Source organism: Acromyrmex echinatior, chromosome 1 (assembly GCF_024713525.1).
Source record: "Acromyrmex echinatior isolate Ae372 chromosome 1, ASM2471352v2, whole genome shotgun sequence".
Taxonomy (NCBI): Eukaryota; Metazoa; Arthropoda; class Insecta; order Hymenoptera; family Formicidae; genus Acromyrmex; species Acromyrmex echinatior.
In genome coordinates this window covers 10,594,271-10,614,098 of record NC_141852.1, presented here as the reverse complement: position 1 = coordinate 10,614,098, position 19,828 = coordinate 10,594,271, and the positions used below count along the sequence as shown (strand labels likewise).

General features: G+C 37.2%; 1 protein-coding gene, 1 long non-coding RNA gene and 1 pseudogene across 2 annotated transcripts in view; 2 read left to right on the top strand and 1 right to left on the bottom strand.

The window, feature by feature from the left end:
• LOC147910956 (uncharacterized) overlaps nucleotides 1–6,533 on the bottom strand; it is a 32,628-nt gene extending 26,095 nt beyond the window's left edge. Inside the window, exon 1 of the long non-coding RNA XR_015546355.1 lies at nucleotides 1,671–6,533. This is a non-coding gene — a long non-coding RNA (uncharacterized LOC147910956). The remainder of the gene's footprint in view (nucleotides 1–1,670) is intronic.
• The window catches only part of LOC105145995 (growth factor receptor-bound protein 14), a 322,967-nt gene that overhangs the window by 159,591 nt on the left and 143,548 nt on the right, over nucleotides 1–19,828 (top strand). The window lies entirely within an intron of this gene.
• LOC147910955 (uncharacterized) lies at nucleotides 12,394–15,366 on the top strand (annotated as a pseudogene).

The following is a 19,828-nucleotide window of genomic DNA, read 5'->3' as shown; positions in this document are numbered from 1 at the left end:
AGTATTATATATTGTACAGGTCAGTCGCACACCGATGGAGAACACTTTCACCGATTTATGATCAACTACGGCGATCCGCCTTTTCTTTCCTACATAATCACGTCGTTCTCGTTTCTGTCGCAACGCTTCCGTTTTCCATTCTTAACGAAGCTGTCTCGGAAAAGAATCGACATCGTCTTTGTCATCGTCATCGTCATCGTCATTGTCGTTCAAGTTCGCGTTTAATAATGAGTAGACACATGGCGGATGCTACTCTTCGTTCACACACTGTCTGAAATACGAGAAGACTTTCGCGAGGAACATATGTCTCCTGTCTTCGAGTGAACCAGACGTAACAGTGTTATTTTACTGAAATAAGATGGTAAAAATAAAATTTCGAAATATAAAAAATTAATTCGTTGAATTAATTATTAATTTTCACGTTGTTTTCAATAAATATGATAAAAGAATTCAAAATTTTATTATAATAGTTTTAAATTGTTACAATAAAAGTTACAATAAAACAGATTTTTGGATTACGGATTTTACTCAAAATAAATTATTTAATAGTTCCATCATCTTTTTTTCCGACATTCACAGATATAAGCACACAGAATGAACAATTTTGTCGAAGTATCTAACAATTTTGCTAGATACAAATGATAGGAGATCCGGTTCAAGTCCTGGCCGAGGTAATATTTTTCGCAATAAATTTATTAACAGTTTTAACATCTTGTAATAACTTCTTATAATATGATGCTTGATAGATCAAATTATTAAAAAAAAAAATTGCTTATCAATTTAATTCACGATTACTAGAGTAGTTTTATTTGTGTTTATAGACCGAAAAAACAATTCGCGCAGTTGGAAAAGACTATATAGTATATATGCAAGTACATATAGTGTATATAGTAGTGTATATTAGTAATTCAAGATTGAATTATTTAAAGCAATGATGATTCAGCTTCGACCGTAATAGGCATTTTAAATTTCTAATATTGATTGTATTTCTCACATATGCGGTCTAAAATAAAGATTTTTAATATTATCTATAAAAATAATGTTGTTTAACTATCAAAATAATTATAAAAGATACTTAAGTGTAAAGAATAATACACTATTGTATCTATAGTGTCAATTTTAACCTAATTTGAGTTGCCACTGTTCTTTTCTTATTCAATACTAATATACTCGTTATTTTATACTAAATTAATAGACAAATTTGACATTGTATAATGGCACTATATATCCATTATTTTAATAATCTAACCAAATTATTTTCAAATCTAGCTAAATTTTCATATATTTTAGCAAAATCGTTCCTTGCAGATATTTCAAAGTTATGAAAGCCAAAAATAAATTTACATTACTCTACATAATTACTAGATACAGTAATTTTTATGTAGAAATCGATGTAGCTGTGTGTCGTTAGTCAGAATCTATCCTAATTTCGTCTTTCGTCCGCTTCTAAATCCGAGAATCGAGATTCGCAAAGCGCGCGCGCATTTCGAATCTCTGCGCGTTAATGCGCTTCGATGCACATTACCGTTGCAACGCGTGCCTGAAAACAATAGGATACACGTACGATTCTCGAAGAGGGAGGTAGAGGGAGGCTTAGGGAGGTTGCGTACAATGGCTGCATTGTGCTCGAGGGCTAGTAATGCTAGTATCCTCTTAACGTCGTTACTTACGCGGCTTGCTGGCGATCACGTCGTACGTACGCGCCGCTGGCTTTTTGCCAGCTCGCGGCGAAGTCCGGTAAGGCACCATCGCGCCTTCCTTGACCATTACGTGCGAGGTGCACGAGCTCCGGGTCGGGATGCCGCGCGTGAAAGTCGACGGTGACTCGCTGCGACGAGAAACTTGCCTCCCCGTATTAGCTTCTGTCCTGCGATACAGACCTAAGAGTAATCACATCTATTATATTTTTCTATTGCACTTTGATCGCTTTATCGCGGAGCTCCATGCAGATTTTTGTTGCCTTTCACTGCTGTAATACTTAATGTAATCGTATAATAACGTTCTCTGTGAGAAAATGTTCAAGCTTTAATGTAATTATATTACAAATATTTTTTTATTACATATTATAATGATATATATTGAAAAAAAAAAAGTTATTATAATTAGTAAAGTGAAGAAATACGCGTACGATCATTAGGACAACCGTACACTGGTTAAATTGTATTCAGCTTCGTGTTTAAGCATAATAATGTAAAAACAAATTTTATCGCGAAGAAGAGTGATTTACGAGGAATTGGATAAATGAAGAGACTATTTTTCTTATCCGTTTTTACGAGATAGGATTTTATACGTGTCTAACGACTGTACGGCGCTATCGATTTTCCAATCGTGCGGACTCTTGTTTGTCATCTTTAACGACACATGGAATAGTCGTGAATGACAGATATCGTTTGGCCTAGATTCTAGATGTTGTTTTCGTACTCTTAACCCTTCAGCGACAGGGATTTAAATTTACGGTGAGATATAAATAACAGACCAATGTTTAAATTTATAAAGTTTTTTCACCAGCATTCAGTGCAGAACGTACAGGTTAACTTTATAGCTTCGTAGGCTTTTATTTGTAGCGTGTGAAACGTATATGATGAATTCATATGTATTTTGATTAGAGGATTGATTATAATTTTTTAATAAGTTGATTGCGTTGGCATAAATTTTTAAATTATGTCACAACAAATAAATTAATTTAAATGAAATATAATAAGATATTATACATTACAAAACAGAAAATTCTTAGCAAAAATGACATATATTAATCGAGACAGCTTTAGATAGAATCAAAATTGAGTTTTTTATGAGAAAAATTTTGACTGCAATTGATTACAGCTTCTTAACCAAGATTGTATCTCCTTGCGTCTATACAAGATATCTACACGATATCTTGTGATAAATAAATTTCGAATTCTAAAGAAGTAAGGTCAAGGAGAGAGTCTTGAAAAATATCAAGAAAACACGCAAACATTGCCAATAAAAATCTTCATCTTGAACATAAGACGAATAAGCTATGAAATATTTTGAAAAAGACGTTGAAGACACATGTCCGTCGTTATAAATAGTTACTTTGTTATCTGAGAAAAGAGAGAGAGAAAGACAGAGGAGAAAAATAGTTTAAAGAATCGCAAGTCATTGGTATACTGTACATAAAAAAAATCGTATCTCGTTCCGCTAAAACATGACCGGATGCTTTTACATTCGTTTCGCAATGCGGCATATTTTGAACAAAATGTCACGGAAGCGTCGGGTAACGACCGAGTCGCGAGTTTCTCGATGCTCGTGGAAATTTGCATTATCATACGAGATGTCGTCGAACACGAGAGACGCGGTTATCTCTCGCCAATGAATTCTAGAGCTAATCTTGAGCGAGAAACATTGTGTCCACGTAGTCTGATTCCCGACGTTTATCAAGATAGCAGACCAGAGTCTTGAAGATCTAGAGATAAGGAGTATCTGCTCCTAACGTTCCACATGCTGGTTGCACGAATCCATCGTGCATGGAGCGGCGTACTGTCCGTCTTGACTTGGTCGCGAATAAATCACGATTCGCGAGCGCTTTCGCGAAAGAGCGACGATAAAAGTGCGACGAGCCGTTCTCAGAAGCAATTATACGCGGCGCGGCTTGCTATCACGAACTCTTAATCTGCGAAACGCGTTATTTCTACATAAGGAAAAGTCGGCGGGCCGTCGACTCAACTCGGCGATAATTATTCGGTTCCGTCGGAGCCAGGGCAATTATTTCGCGCGGGCCCGTGTCGTAATGTTATACTTCTCTCTATCTTTTTACCTTTCTCTCTCTCTCTCTCTCTCCTCTCAGTTCGCCATGCTAACCCTCTCTTCCGTGGATCAATGCCAGAACGATTTATATCCCGTTGCGGATTCCTTCCTGTCCGCGATATTCCGAACGATTTTCCTCGTTGCGAAAATCTCGGACTGGGAAATTCTCGAGAAAAAAAAAAACTCTTCAGAGTTGTACTTTTTGTTCGCTAGTTCACCTTTTTATCGGTCATTTTTATTCGATCAAAATGATCGCTTACCCACGTATTATTGGCCAAACGAGAAATAACTATCAATCGTACTAATCAAACGACTTTCTCATGAGCATATTAAGCAACTTTAACTTTAACAGGATTCGCGTGTTTCTCTATTGGCTAAAAGAGGGATCAAGCAATTTTGAGGTAGCATTATACTGTAAGTAGTATGATTAAGTGATCTACTTGTAGTCGATTCGCGAATGTCGGTCTACTGAGAGCTTTCTATTTAATTCAGTAAATATTATCTAATAAAATATAATTGCTTGGTATGAAATATATATCTATTTGAAATATTTCTTTTTATATTCTTAATATATTTAATTAGATATTTACTGCATTAGATGGAATAATTTCGATAAACGTACCTCCACGAGCCTACTATCAACTTGTGGAAACCTTTCTAGTTGCAAATCTCTAATCTAACTTACGCATATATATATGTTTACTAAAGCTTTGCTACTTAATCGAGCGAGAGCTATACGCGCTTCTAAATTTCCCGATTTTCCCTTGCTTGGGATCAACCTGCACGACGTTTCGGCGCTACGAAGGAATATATGAGCGCGTCTGTTATATTAGGGAGCTTTACGAAAGCACACCTTGCTCAGAGAGAAACAATAATGAGAGATACAATAATGTGTAGGAGTTTAAATGGAAACGATTCGCGTCTACGTATATGTATGCTCGCGGCGATCTTTAGACGGCGATATTCGTCGAGATAGAAACGCGCCGTTTCTTGATGTAGATCTTGAATAGACATCTCAAATCATTCCGAACCTTAACTGAAATGCTTTGTAAACGCACTGATGAGTAGAACTTTTGAAAAGATGTGTGGGAGGCATTACTTCTTCAAAAGATTATATAATTTGTGTACACTGAAAAAGAATTTATATAAATTCTTTATATAGACTTCTAATATATTTTTAATAAATCTAATACTTATAATAAATCTTGCATATACATATTCCTTTGAATAATAAATATTTACTTACAGCGAATATAAAATGATAATTAAATCAAATAAATATGTTTATACTTAGTAAATGTTTACTTGGGGTTCAAACAATTATTAAATATTAATTAAAATTTAGGAATTTTTTAAGTGTAAAATAGATTACAATATGATTTTATGTGTACGTGTGTAACTTACAACATAAGAGATCGAAGATGAAAAATTTAATAATTTTTCTGATTAATTATAAAATAATATAATTTTTAATATCTTTTCGTTTTAGTGAAATTTTTAATTTTTCATTATCACAGACGTAATCATCTTAACTCATTCGGTTATTAATTTTTATCACGAGAAATAAATATTACGTAGCATGTATTAAAGAATAAATTTACATATAAAACAAATCTATAAAAAATAATCAGCAAATTTCTCGCTTTTATCTCACTAGGTTGTTACTATGCTAAGCATACTTGGCACAAGACGATATTGTACCATTTGATAAATGACGTATGAATTTCATAATCAATGATTACAAGACTGATGATCATTACGGTGCTCTTTGGGACTCAAGTATCATTTCCTCTTTTCAACCTATGTATTATAAATTGCAGGAAAATTGATATCCATCGCGATAGAAGCCAAGGCCGGAAGGGTTAAACGCATCGTGTGTGTATATACATTATATACATTATATTTCAAAGTTACAAATTGAAATTTCTCTGAACGAGATAAATACTAAAGATTCTCCGCTCGTCTCTTCTTTTGGCAAAAATTGACTCTGTTGAAAATTGTTTTTCCCCCGCGACACGCGGTTTATTCGCAATTCGCGGTACGACTTGCGCGTCTCGCATGACACGCACGCCGAGTTATATAGTATCGTGCGTGAGTTCGACGCGGTAACGCGACATGCGATGTGTGCCGACGCGCGGTACTCGCGATCGTCGCTATGGCATAGGTATAGGTAACTGTGCGTGCTCGCGGTATAAGGAGAGGAGAAGCGTGCATGCGTGATCGCGCGTGTGCGCCCTCACACGCACTCTCACACGCACCGGCCGTGGTACACGCAAGCCGCCGTGTTTGCTGCCGCGGAGAGCGCGGCGAGTGTGCCACACGTGACACACATTCGCTGGCAAAAGAGCTATTCTGCTAGAAACAGTGCTCGGCAGGGTCGACGACCCGTCCGCCTTCCATCACTCGTCTCCTCTCTCCCCCCCGTGTCCACCGACACACGCGTGACGTGCACACGTATGTATACACATACGCGTACTGACTCAGCAGTCGGATACGTATGCGTGAAATCAAGAGAGCCTCGACCGAGTCGGTGCTTTTAAGCGACGTTCACAACGGTGAAAAATGTGTGACCACCTTGATTCCCATCTCGTATTAAGCGCGATCATCGTATTAGATAAAACGAAACACGAAGCCAGACAGTTGTATTCAACACTAAATGGAGATGGGATCACGAACCCTCGTACTCGAGTCACGAATTGACTCAAATCCGATATTGATTACTACCATTTAACGAGGAAACATACGGTCGATCATCAAAATCGATAAGCACGTTTGGTAAGTTAAAGCGGGATTAATCTATATATATTAGGTGTTGGAATTAATTCGTAGCGTTTTACAAGTGATGGGAAGTACTTTCATTAATGTATTTTTTAATGCTCATGTGAAATAAATAACATTCTTTCATTAAAAAACGCTACGAATTAATTCCAACACCTAATAATTATAATTGGAAATTTGATTAAATCAGTTAAGACAAATAATCCTATTTCGATCAGAGCGGATCTTGATGTTTAATAATTTTCATAGAGCATACACATTTTTATAAATACGTTTTTCAATTTTATAAACTGCGTGCCGATTAGGACTTTTTGTCGGAAACGTAATTGTAAATTGAGCTGAAATATTAATATCTCAAATTGGATTAATCAATTTAATAATGATGCTAACATCTTAAAACCTGCAAAGAAAAGTTAGTACCTACGTTGGTAGAAACAGGCATCAGAATCGTTCTCAGCTTCTTTTTTACAACTTTCTATTTTAAACGTTGGAAATTAATTGACTATTAAATCTTAAATTTAATTTAATGAAATTTGTCCTGTACGTTTCCATGACGCGAGCGTGTATTGAAACTTTACGCGTGAACGAGTGCACAGTCAGGAAATGTACGAGTTCCGCTCCAGAAATTATTGCCAATGTAACGTGTCACGGTTACAGGACAGCTAATTAACTAATACGCAGCTGATTTGATTTAAGGTGAAACGCCGCGTCGATAATTTTCGCTCCGCTGCGCTTTGTCGCGGCATGGTATCGAGTGGTTTACTGATGGGGAAACGGTTGATTTCTATTAGCTGCGAATATATCGTAGATCATCGGAAAATAAGCATAATGAAATATATCGGAAAGATATATTCCTTCCGTTTTCACATACTGAGAATTCCATTTGGTTGAATCAGCTAATCTCTTGTGGACAAATAAATCTTTGGTTGTGATGCAATAAAATAATTTAGTTGAAGCAAAAAATTTGTTTTTTTTTTTAAATTGTAACATTTTACTTGTGCTATCAGAAATAAGTAATGTTACAGTAAACAAACTTTTCGCATCAACCTAAGGATCTATTCGTTCATATCCAAATAAGAGATTAATTAATTCGACCAAATGGAATTCTCAGTGCACACGAAAATCCTATTAAAACTGGGAATCGTCGCGAACATTTCCCTACGTTATTTTCGGGCAAAATGCAGCGACATTGGTATCGCTCGATGTCGTCGCCAGCGTCTTTAAAACGCTGTCGTCGCGTCTGCAAATTTCACGTAAGAGATCTCTCCCCTTCCGCCTCCATTTGTGCTAGAATACGCGAGAATGGACGAACGGTGAATTCCACGGAAACTACCTCGAAACTCGCGAATCTCGGCCCGCTTGCATCCAGAAACGGACCACACTGTACCGGAACTTAGGAGATTCCGCATCCGGGAGGCTCTCTGCGTCAATAGTCCGGACCACTTTCTCGGAACAGGCATCTCGGTGCCGAGCGCCTCGCCCGATTACACCGCGATCCGGTGCGGTGGATCGTGGATCGCAATCTAGATCGGGATGTTAATGCGGCGGACGGGAGATTAGTTACGCATGAATATACCCGGCGCTAAGGTGTAACGGTTCTCTGTTACAAAGGAGGTCTACGCAATGCACTGGCATCGGAAAATTTCTCCGATCGACACGGAGATTTCTGCTCGACGTAAAAATTCCGTGGTAGAGCGTACTTTTAAGTTGCCAGTGAATTTAGAAATCCATACCTCAATTAAAGATCTCGATTTCTAAAGAGTTAAATTTTTTCCACTTTTCAATTTTTTAAGTGAAAATTCTACAAAATTGTTTGCGACTTTTTAGAATCGCTAATATTAGACATGGACGAAGAAAATTTCGTAGAAATTTCTTCTTAAAAAGTTGAAGAAAGGTGTTTGTAATTTTATTAACTTTATTATATATAATGAATGTACGCATATTTTTTGAAGATTTTAATATAAGAATAAAAACATAATATAGATTTTTCTTCTTCTCTCTTTTTGTTTTTAAAATTTCTTTGTCTGCATGGTATTTCGAGATTAATAATATTTTTCTAATTAGAGATATTTTTCATTTTAGTTTATGAATTCTCAAAATGCGGTCAGAAACACCGCGAATAAATTCCATTCGAGATATATCAGTATATAATTATGAGTGATTATAGAATGTTTTTCACGAGTTATAATAATTTTAAAAGTGGAAATTTTACAAAATCGTTTGGAGTGACTTTTTAAGATCACTATACTAGACACGAATGAAAAAAATTCGTAGAAGTTTCTTCTTAGAAAGTTAAAGAAAAACATTTCTAATTTTATTAAATTTATTATATATATAATAATAAACGAACACATATTTTATGAAGGCTTTACAATATAAAGATAAAATTCATAATATAGATCTTTCTTCTACTTTTTTTCTCTTTTTATTTTTAAAGCTTCTTTATCTGTATGATATTTCGAGATTATTAATATATCTCTAATTAGACATTTTTCATTTTTTTACGAGTTTTCGAAACGCGAACAGGAGCACAGCGAGTAAATTTTATCGAGATATATCAGTAACTATAATTACGTGTCAGTATGTAATTATAAAGAGAAAATAGAATAAATTAGAATATGATATACAAGCACGTAAGGCGTATGATCATAAATGTAATATTATAAGGATACTTAACTGGCCATAAAGAGAACGAGAAAGAAAGAAAAAAAGAGAACGCTTGGACGCAATAATAATATTAATCGAATCGTGCGCGCACGCGTTCGATGCATCGATCGGCGCGCGCGTATTGACTAAGGCGTAGACACGCATGTTCGTACACACGTGCAGCAATTAATTATTTGCTAATCGTTACATGCACGCAAATGACCCAACTCGGGCCGGCCAACCCGGGCTGACGATCGTCGCGAGCGTCCATCGTCATCGAGAGCACGTAATTAGCCGCGACCACGGAACACTTTGCCGCGCCCATAAAGAAGACCCACGGCGATAATAGTATCCGCGGTAATAAGGTTAATCCCCGTTATTATGCCGGCCGTCATTAATACCAGCACCGTATATCGATGAGAATCGCGGCGAATAGGAATAACCCGTTTTCAAGACTGCGGACAACCGTTACCGTTGGTAAAATCGACATCGTTAATGGCGTCGCGTACGGTGTGTTTAATCTGGGTTAATCTAATCTTAACGACAATCCGAATATAAAATCACACCTACGCATGTAAATAACCTTTATGTATATCGCTTCCTTACTTCAAGGATGATGAAACTTAAGAAACGTGATTTTCGAGTCATTACCACGAATGAATTAAATAAACATTATCTTATCAAGCATCAGAAGTAAACTTAATTTCATACAAAATTAAGATATAAAATATTTTACGAATTGTTACGATTTAAAAAGGGTAATTTTTTTAAATTTTTAAGATTGTCGCTAACTAAAAAAGGATTGTTTAAAAAAATCGTCACGACTCAAAAAGAGTTTTTTAAGGATTATGAAACGAAAATAATAAAAATGACATTTGATCATATTAAGAATAGATACTTTTTGTGGATATTATTTGATTAGTTAATAATTTTCTGTCAGGCTGAAAAAATTTTTTTCTATTTTCTGGGGGATACATAATTTTTTTTGTTGTATTATTTTTGCAGTAAAAAACCTATATTTATATTATTATTTACATTTTATTATACAAAATAAGCTGATATATTTGAACACTGATAAATTAATATAACTTCGTGTAATATTTAATTAAGCTTAAAAAATTTAATAATGTAAGAATAGAGAATTTTCTCGCATATTATTTAAGCTGCGGGAAATTCTGAAATATTTCTATATTAAGCAACCAGATCTAAATACGCAATATTCATTATATATATATAATTTTTATAATTTTTGAAAGAAAAAGGTTTTGTTTTACCTATAACATCACATTAAGCGCGACGCGACGAACCGTAGAGCTTCTTCTCGTTCGCATAACTGTTTCTCTCGCGGGAACTCGTGTAATCGCGTTACGTCATCGTCACCATATGAAACGTGAGCGTTTACGAGCTTTTCGGATCGCGTGGGAGTCGAAATGTGTGGAATTGCGATCGAAATTTACGAGCGATGGTTTTACCGGTCTTTTTATCGCGTGGGCGAGAGAAAAGAAGAAGTTGGGCGCAAATGGAGGAAGATGAGCGAGTATGAGTAAATAGGTTGCTTCGCGCTCGGCGCAGTAAACGACGATACTTGCATCGATGGACGGAATAACGAATATGATAAATCGCTTCCGGCACAGACTCGCGTGCGCGCGTGGAAACGCTAAGAGGACGAGAAAAGGACGAGGAGATATCCAGTAGGGATGTCGTGTGGGGGAATTAAAGGACGATGGGATGCGAAGTAAGAACGCTCGGGCTGGCCGATCGTGACAGCCGGAAATAATGGTCATAGGAAAGTGGCTCGCCGACGAGGGCGGATGTTCCCGTCGTGCACACGCTCGAACGAATCCGCCTGGAATTACGAAGTGACGAATTTCCAGTGTAACCGTAAGTCCATGACCTGCACCGACTACCACTCGATTCATCGTTCTGACGTGCGAAGAAAATGTTATTAAAATACGGAAGTCTGCGAGATTTGACGATGAGCCGCATCTTGGATGCCACCTATTTTATTACATTTCATGTATTATTTTCCTAGCAGAAATTTTTTTCGATAGATTAAATTAACATCGTGCCGTAACATCTGTCGCTGCGTCCAAAGTATTTAACCTATACATGATTTTCCGGTTTTTTATTTTACTACACACGATGAGTTGTTCGTGCCTTGAGTTAATTTTCATCACTTTTATAAGTATACAAAAATTATTATATTAAACGATTCTTACACGATATAAATACTTTAATATCTTTAGAAAGTATTTATGAAATGTATTTATACAAAAATTATTAAGTGATTCTTACGTATTCATATACTTTAATATCTTTAAAAACTATTTGTAAAGTTGTGTATGTTCCTTAAAAAAAAAAGAAAAAGATAGAAAATGTTATTTAGTCAGATGATCCCAGTATTCCAAAGAAAAGAAATACATATGACACGATCATATGTGTTAATCTAGATCAAAGATAACAGCATCAATCGAATTAACAGAAGTATGATCGAGATATATCGGTCAGTTATGAATTAATACTGCTGTATGAGCAGTTGAAGGTGGAAAATTAATGTTTTTACGTAAGAAATAAATGCATTGGGGCGACGTGACATTTCTCATGTCCGCGCTGGGCGCCCACGGCGGGTCTGGAAAAAACGCAACCACTTGGAAGAAACGTTCGACTCGAGGTCGCTGCACGTATCGATTACACACCGGTGCGTCGTATAATTACAGCGACGTCGACATTACGCAATTTTCCAATTACGGCGAACAGCTTTCCAGCCTCGGGCGATGCGATTGCCTCCTCCTTCTCGTTGTCGTTGTCGATACCCGAGGAAGAATGTCGCGCGCAGTCGCTTCTCTTACCTTCGTCTTTGTTGTCTCCCGTCAGGCAACGGCAAGTGGAACGAGAGAGGGCGGACGGAACGGAGAAGCCAGGAAGTCGTACGGCATAGTAACAGTGTATATACCCATCGGGTAAATTACACCTGCGCCGACAACGCAACGCACGCCTGGACGCAACGCAACGCAACGCAAAACACGCGCACACACATATATACACACACACACACACACACACACACACACACACACACACACACACGCGGGCCTGGCTTTGACCCCTGGGGGCATCGTAACAACCGCTGCCTATGCCGCCACCGAGCTGGCGGTTCCAGAACGGCGGTTTCGGACGACAGCCGGACGTAACGCGGACCGGAGGTGCCCCCGAAAATGGCCAAAAGCGAGACACTGCGAGGGGGGAGGATGCGGGGACGTAACCGGAGAGGCGGTCCACCTTCTCCTCCATTGTGTCCCGTGCGCTGTTCCCATTGCATCGCAATTACCGTACGCACGCACCCTCCCCCTCCCTCCCTCCCTCCCTCTCTCTCTCTCTCTCTCTCTCACTCACTATATACCGTACGCAATAAACATTTGTCCTTCCCTGTTCTCCCTTTCCGTTCTCTCTGTCCCGCTTATCCCTTTCAGGTCGGTCCCTGTTTCTCTGGTCGGCGTGCCGGGCAAGCACGATATATTTTCGCGATGCATAATATTACTGCGTCCGCCGCTGCATCCATGTCATTGTTCGCGGTCGTGGTGCATGACGGCCGCATGCTCGTATGCGTGCGTGCATGCATGCGTGCGTGCCTGCATACGTGCGTGCGTACATGAATCGTCGAGGCCGCCTCTGTGCTATTCTACGTGCGGAATCGCCAATGCGGCCAGTCGTTAACCGGGAGTCTGTTACCGTTTCGACCGATCTCAGAAGCGTTCTTGATCTGGAGAGAAAGAAAATTACCAGCATTACAAATATTTTTTTATGTGAACACTGAAGAAAGTTTGATTGCATCAATTGGAATTCTGGATTAAAAATGGAAAATTAGAATTTTCTGGTTGAATTCTAATTGAGTGATTTGAATTCTGATTTATAATAAAAACATTTCGTATTTGAATTGAAAATAATCGATTCCTTGTCATTTAATGTTATTTTTAACATATTTTTAACATTCGAATATTAGTTTAATATAATGTGATTATGTTATTTAAATAATTTATGTTACATTGATATTCAACATTTCTTAGTGTCAAAATAACACAATTTATGATTAAATAAATAACAAAACGTTGTGTTTTACAACGTAAATTCTAAGATAAATGAAATGATGATGAATAAAATAAGTGTTAATTTAACATATCATACATGTTAATTTTATTGAAAACAATATGCTCCCACGGTTTATTTATGAACTGTGTCAGTATTACTTCCTTCGTATATTTTATTTTTTAAAATAATATTTGTGTTATCTTTTAACATATTTTTCTTGTGTTAAATTAATACGTTGATACTATTATAGAATCTTCTTGTTTATTCATTTTCAATTCAATTTTTTATCAACGGAATATTTTTATTTTCGAGAAATACAAGAAGGTATATTAGTTACCTAGTTAAAGTTTTAATTAATATCCACTTTAAGAAGTATTACAGCGTTCGGTTAAACGCCGTGGATAATGCATCGCGTAAATGATTTCGCGGAAAATCGCGAGAAAATTTGCGTCGGCGAGGCGAATGAAATTCCGGTGATACGATTGACGAATATTCCTGGTTCCTCCGTTCGACGGAGCTATGTTCCTTTGGCAAATGCGCGACAGATATCGCGACGGCGAACGCGTCGTCTATCGATTCTCTCGTGGTGCGATAGCTGAAGAGAGCCAGTTTCGGTAACGGATATATATTGGGTTCGTTCTCGGCATAATCGCGAAAGAGGAAGCACGAAGAAAATGGATGGAAGAGATTTTACTGCGTCGTATCATAGTAACATTGAGGGAAAGAGAGATGGAGGAGGAAATGACCGAGTATTCTGCGGAGAACGCAAGGAAGAATATCGCACAGTCGAGATCAGAGACGTACGTTACGTAAGATGCAGGGGTGCGTTCGCACCCCCTTCTGTAATTTTATATATTTTATTATTGTTGATGTATGTATGATGGTGCAAGTGAAACTTTACAATTACGCATATAGATGTAAATATTGGTAAAATAATTTTTAATAATAATCTAATGAGCCATAAATTGAATGGAAAAAGTTTCGTAAGATAAATATGAATATTAGAACGAGATTGATAAACAATTGTAATTGTTTACAGTTAATAAACCGAAATAGGCGCGGAATATAACAAGGACATATCCTGCGGAATTAATTTCTAACTACGTTCCTGGATAGTTATCCTTCCTTGAGTTATATATGGTGGAAAGGAGCTTCCTCGCGCTTGATGTTTTCGAGCGAACGACGCCGACATTTCGGACTCCCCGGAGATATTTTTCGGAAACTTTATCCGCATCTTCCACGCTGTGAATTCAGTGGCCAATCAAGAATGATTCCGCAAATACTTCGTTTCCGAAGTTCGGCTTCGAAAGAGCTTCAACTTCTCCAAACGGGTAGACGAATTCGTCTTCGTGAATCTTCGTGTCTCCGTGAAACGTTTGATTACGTAAACGCGGATTCTGAGAGACGCGTATCGATGCGTTTGAACAGAAAATACGAACGAAAAAATTCGGTGTCGGTTAAAACATACGAGATTTACTTGATTCTAATTTGCGAAATTATAGAATTAAAATTAACGTTTTTTAAATTATACTTTTTGCCTATTATCTTTTTTTTCGCTCGATGTCTGTACTCTCAAATTTATAATTAGATTCAATCTAAGTTATTTTAATCATTTCTATAGATCGCTATTACTCCTATTAATATATCGTTAATTTATAATAACTAAAACAATAGAAGTGAATAATTTAACTAAAAATTATTAAATTTGTATTAAGTTTGACTCAAATTTAATTTTCTTACTAAAATTACATACGTTAATATGAAAGTTGTTTACTTCAAAACTAATCACAGAAATGAATTGATTTATATTTTGACACATATGGAAGTTAACGATAAAAAATATTATTTAACTCAAAAGATTAGATCACTGCTACTTTGATATCTAACTGTAGCTTTCAATAGGAAAATAGACTTTGTCCATTTCCTTTATTGATAGGATTTTTCGCTGTTTTATCTAAAAAAGAAATGGAAGTGAAATTTTACAGATTAGATATGTTTTTTTAGATGTGTTTTCGATCGGTTCGTTTCTCGAATGAGAAGTAAACGGTGAATGAATCAACCGGGTTCGGTATGAAAGAAAAGATGAAAGGCCAAGGAGGCCTCTTATACCTCTCGATCCGATCCGCGGTTTCACCTTCTTTATGGGACCACCGGCGACTGCTTTTCCGATGGCAATGCGGACTTCCTGTTCCTTCATGCTCCTTAAATCTTCACGATCTTCATTCTCTGCGGACCCACCGGGATAAAAGCGAGCGTGCAGGAAAAGCGTCGAACGGATTGGACGCTGAAAAATGCAGACGCCACCGAGTTATGACGCACAGAGAGCTGCCGTATGCACATATGTGCGAAGCGCTGCGCCGGTATATCGAATAACGAATGAATTTGATTTAGCGCTCGTGAACATGGAACGGGAACAGTGAGAGCGAGCGGGGTGAATTGGTTATAGTATCCCAGTAAAATATATATGATGACTGGCATTGGTGAACGCAAATAATTGGGGACATAAAAGTCACGAACATATATATATACACATATTTAAAAATGAGTTTAATATTAATTCATTTTATTATAAATCTGATAATTTTGATAATAATTGACCGTATTTTAATCATGATGGATATTATTTGTCCGATAATCGAAAAACGATGAAAAAGTATCATCTTATTTCTATATTACACATGTACCAGTTTTTTTTTTCTTAAGATAATAATTTTAATTAATTTTGTGACGGCTAATGATTTAGGTATTTGTGAATTATCGTTGTTAATGGCGATTTAATTAGGTAGTGTATTTAAGATAACTGGAAATGGAAGATGTACTGCGTATACTGACTTATTTCTCGTCACGTATTTAATAGGTATCCGGTTGCATAATTGTATAATTACCACTTGACTTCTGCTGCTTTCCAAGAATTCACGGTCATCTTGCTGGGAATTAATGAATTAATTGGACCGTGCCATTGCAACTCAACTCGATTTGTCAGTTCAGCCGGTCTGTCATCTTTCTATCTGATCATTGGAATATCTTCCAGGAATTGAAGTCATCTAAATTTTCTAGAATTTATTGAATGTGAAGTATTTTTCAACCAAGATTTTATAATAACGTTGACATTAATATATTTATTTATTTTGTTTTAAATACAAATCCATTTTTTGGCGCAATATTTCTTTTGTCATCAAATACCTTTGCGATTAAATTACATAAGACATTTGTTCCCCAAATCCCATATAATTTTCCGAACCATTTGTGTAATTTATTTCGTAACTCTACCTCTCTACGAGCAATTGCGTTGAGCTATCGTGTAAGAGAAGGAGGGAAATGCGGTTTTGCTCGCAAATTTCTTGCGAATCGAAACGGAAAAAAATCTGAGGCTGTGATATTGATTACTTCGTTAAATCCTATATCCCCTTTCGTCCACTTTGTCGCCGCGAGATTAAGCAGCTGTCTCGATTCGTTCTGGTGAAACTTTTTGACCGATCGCGCATCGCTCTCTTCTCCATCTCCGTACCCCGCGTTGTCGTTAAACCTCCTTCGTCTCCGTCGCCGTTCTCTCTCGTCACTGTCGGGCAGGGTCAGGACGGATAGAAGGGGGTGAGATAAGGACACGGCGGTGGAGGGAAACGACGTCGTTCTACGTCGTAGTCCAAAAGCTGGGTCGCGATTCGAGCGGCGGTCGTTAACCTTTTTTCGATCCCCGGGATCATGGTTGCTGCGCGACCTCGTTCCCTACGTCCCAAACGATCTCGAGGATCTTCCCGTTGCCACCCGCTTTTGCTGCCCACCGCTTTTCACCCTTGATCAAATTGCTTGCTGAGAAAGTCAGTGCGCAACGAACTGAACGGATGGGCTACGAGAGGGTAGAGAGCTCGTTTCAACTTCTCGCGTTTTGATATCGTCCTGATAAACCTCTTTCGTTAGAGCGACTTTTTTTTGTACGCGTTTGTTTTATCAATTTTTAGATAATTTAATCTTGATGTGTAATAATAGATAATAGGTGGTTTAAAGATGCATATTGATAAGCTGGCGTGTTTAGAACATTCAAAAAGTTTTAATTTTATATATACGGAAAAACGATTTAATTTTGCTGGAGCTAAAAATTCTAGGCACAGATATAAAAATAATTTTGTTGGATGGACGCTTATAACTAATTGTTAAGGTGTTGAAATATTTTACGGCGTTGTCTGTCTTGAATTTTCCATGATCTTATAAAGTTATTTTCAGATTTATATCTAATTATATTTTCAGATACTTTAACAATGTTGTTCTTTTTATATTTTTTACTAGTATGTTACGTAATAGAAAAATTTGTTAGTTATAGCCTCATAGAGGAATGTAAAAATAATGAATTTCAAGATTTCCGAGCAATTTTTTTAGACAATATTTTATTTCTTTTTTCCAAAACAACATTTTAAAGGAAACTATATCTAGTGCTGTGGCAACTCCATTTTATCCACTTAATTTAATAGTCGATGATAGGCAACATAACGCAAATCAATTATTAGAAAAATATACGAACAAAAAAAAGTAATGATCTTGCTTGTAAAATCTTGTATCAGGTTTGAAAATGCATAATCATCAAAAGTATCAGCTTGACTTTGAGAAGTTCTCCTTTAATTCTATTCATGACGACGCGTTCAAATTTCCTTGGTGACATGAAGCACGATCACAGATTCTCTTTGTAACATGATATTACCTGGCTAGAGTTATCGCGCTCGTTTCTTCTATCGACATATCGGCATCGTTGACTGCAAGGTTTAACGGACGGCTCTCATTAGTCGCAGCTGCATTTCACGTGCAGCTGCGACGCGCCGCGACGATCGTAGTTCGGATGCATCGCTTAGTAGCGCGCATGGAAAAGCTTTTCTTCTCTCTGTCTTTCTTTCTTCCTCTGTTTCTCTCGCGCACGCGATTTATCGAGCGCGGACGCGCGAGGATAAATAAGCCATGGCACATAAATACACGAGTCCAAGCCCTGGTCGCGGCTTGCTCGTTCGCTCGAAACAGCGAGAATGGAGAAAGGCGAGTAAGAGAATAGGTAACGGAGGCGAAGACGCCGAGAGATTTATTACGTTTATGCGAAGGCACTACCGTCTATCTTATATTAATACAATGATACTTCTTTCCCGGCCATGTAGGTTAAAATAGAAAAATTTCCGTGCTAGTTTAAAAAAATAGCTGGGTTCTTTGCGCCAGTTTACTCCAAGTTTACTCCAAGTTTACTCCAGGTCTTCGATCTAAAGAATTTCGCGAATAATTGAGTTATTAATAAGTATTTTTAATCTCATATCAATTTTCTTGTACACACACAGAAAAATATCATTCTATTGCTAAGAAAAATGATTATTATCAGTTTATTTATTTACAAATATTTTAGAATTATCGTTTCAACATTAAAAATATAGCGATTATTATTGACTTTTTTTATTTCCTAGATTAATATTCTTGTGCAAAATGATAGGATTTTAGAAAAATCGATTTTTCTTTAAAGAAAATTTTGATATTCGTTATATTTACAGTATAAGATATACATACAAAATTTTTTTTTTTTTTTAAGAATGCTTCGTTTTCGATATATTTGGCAGTCTCGGTATATTTTATTTTACTTCGTGTGAGTGTAAACATTTAGTCTGGCAAAAAGTAAGTTCTCGAAGGTACATGTTCTATATATAATTTAAATAAGCGAAACCAGTTTGTGAACCCCTGCTTCTACTACAGAGACTTCGTGCACCAAACTTGACCCGGTCGCGCTCGAGCCACTACATCATTCCTCTAAAAATTGAATTTACTATCGGACCGTACGTTCGGATCTACTCGTTGCAGTGCATCGCGATGCGATCGGGTCTCAACCGCGTTTGCGATTGAGTTTATCTTTGTTCGTGCGCCATTAAAAAGTCGTGCGATTCGACGGCTAGGCCTCCATACATTTCGCCGCAAAATCAGTGCGCTTGGAAGTTTAAGCCGTGTCGTACTCGAAGGGCAATTAAGATAACGTATCGGACCCGGCCGTTTCGATCGGCGTCGCTCGGCGTCCCGTCGCCCCATCGGCATCGCCGTAATCTTAATCGTGGTCATATTCGTTGCGCCGGATACGATTTTACGGACGTCGATCGCGATCGCGGATAAAGAGACGAGAGGCAGAGAGAGAGAGAGAGAGAGAGAGAGGTTGCGAGCGGACAACGCGGAGGAAAGGAAAACGCTCTGTCGGAATCTCTGCCATGTATTCGTGAGTTATGGTTTATATTCTTCTTTTGAGCCGGCAGCGGTGGCACGGTCAGATATTATACTCCATTATTATTTTTGTATATATGATGATTTATGTGCGAATAAAATGCCCGCGTGGCTTAATAATTATCCTTACTGAAGATAAACGATAACATCAATGATATTAATACAAATTTCAATTTATGCCGTTTATTTATGTATATGAAAACTATTTTATTGCATTTTAACTGTTCTGGGAAAATTCCTAGGAATTCTTAGGAATCTAATTTAATTACAAATAATTATCTGTAAGCTCTACTTTCATCCATAAATAAAAAAGCTTTCCGGA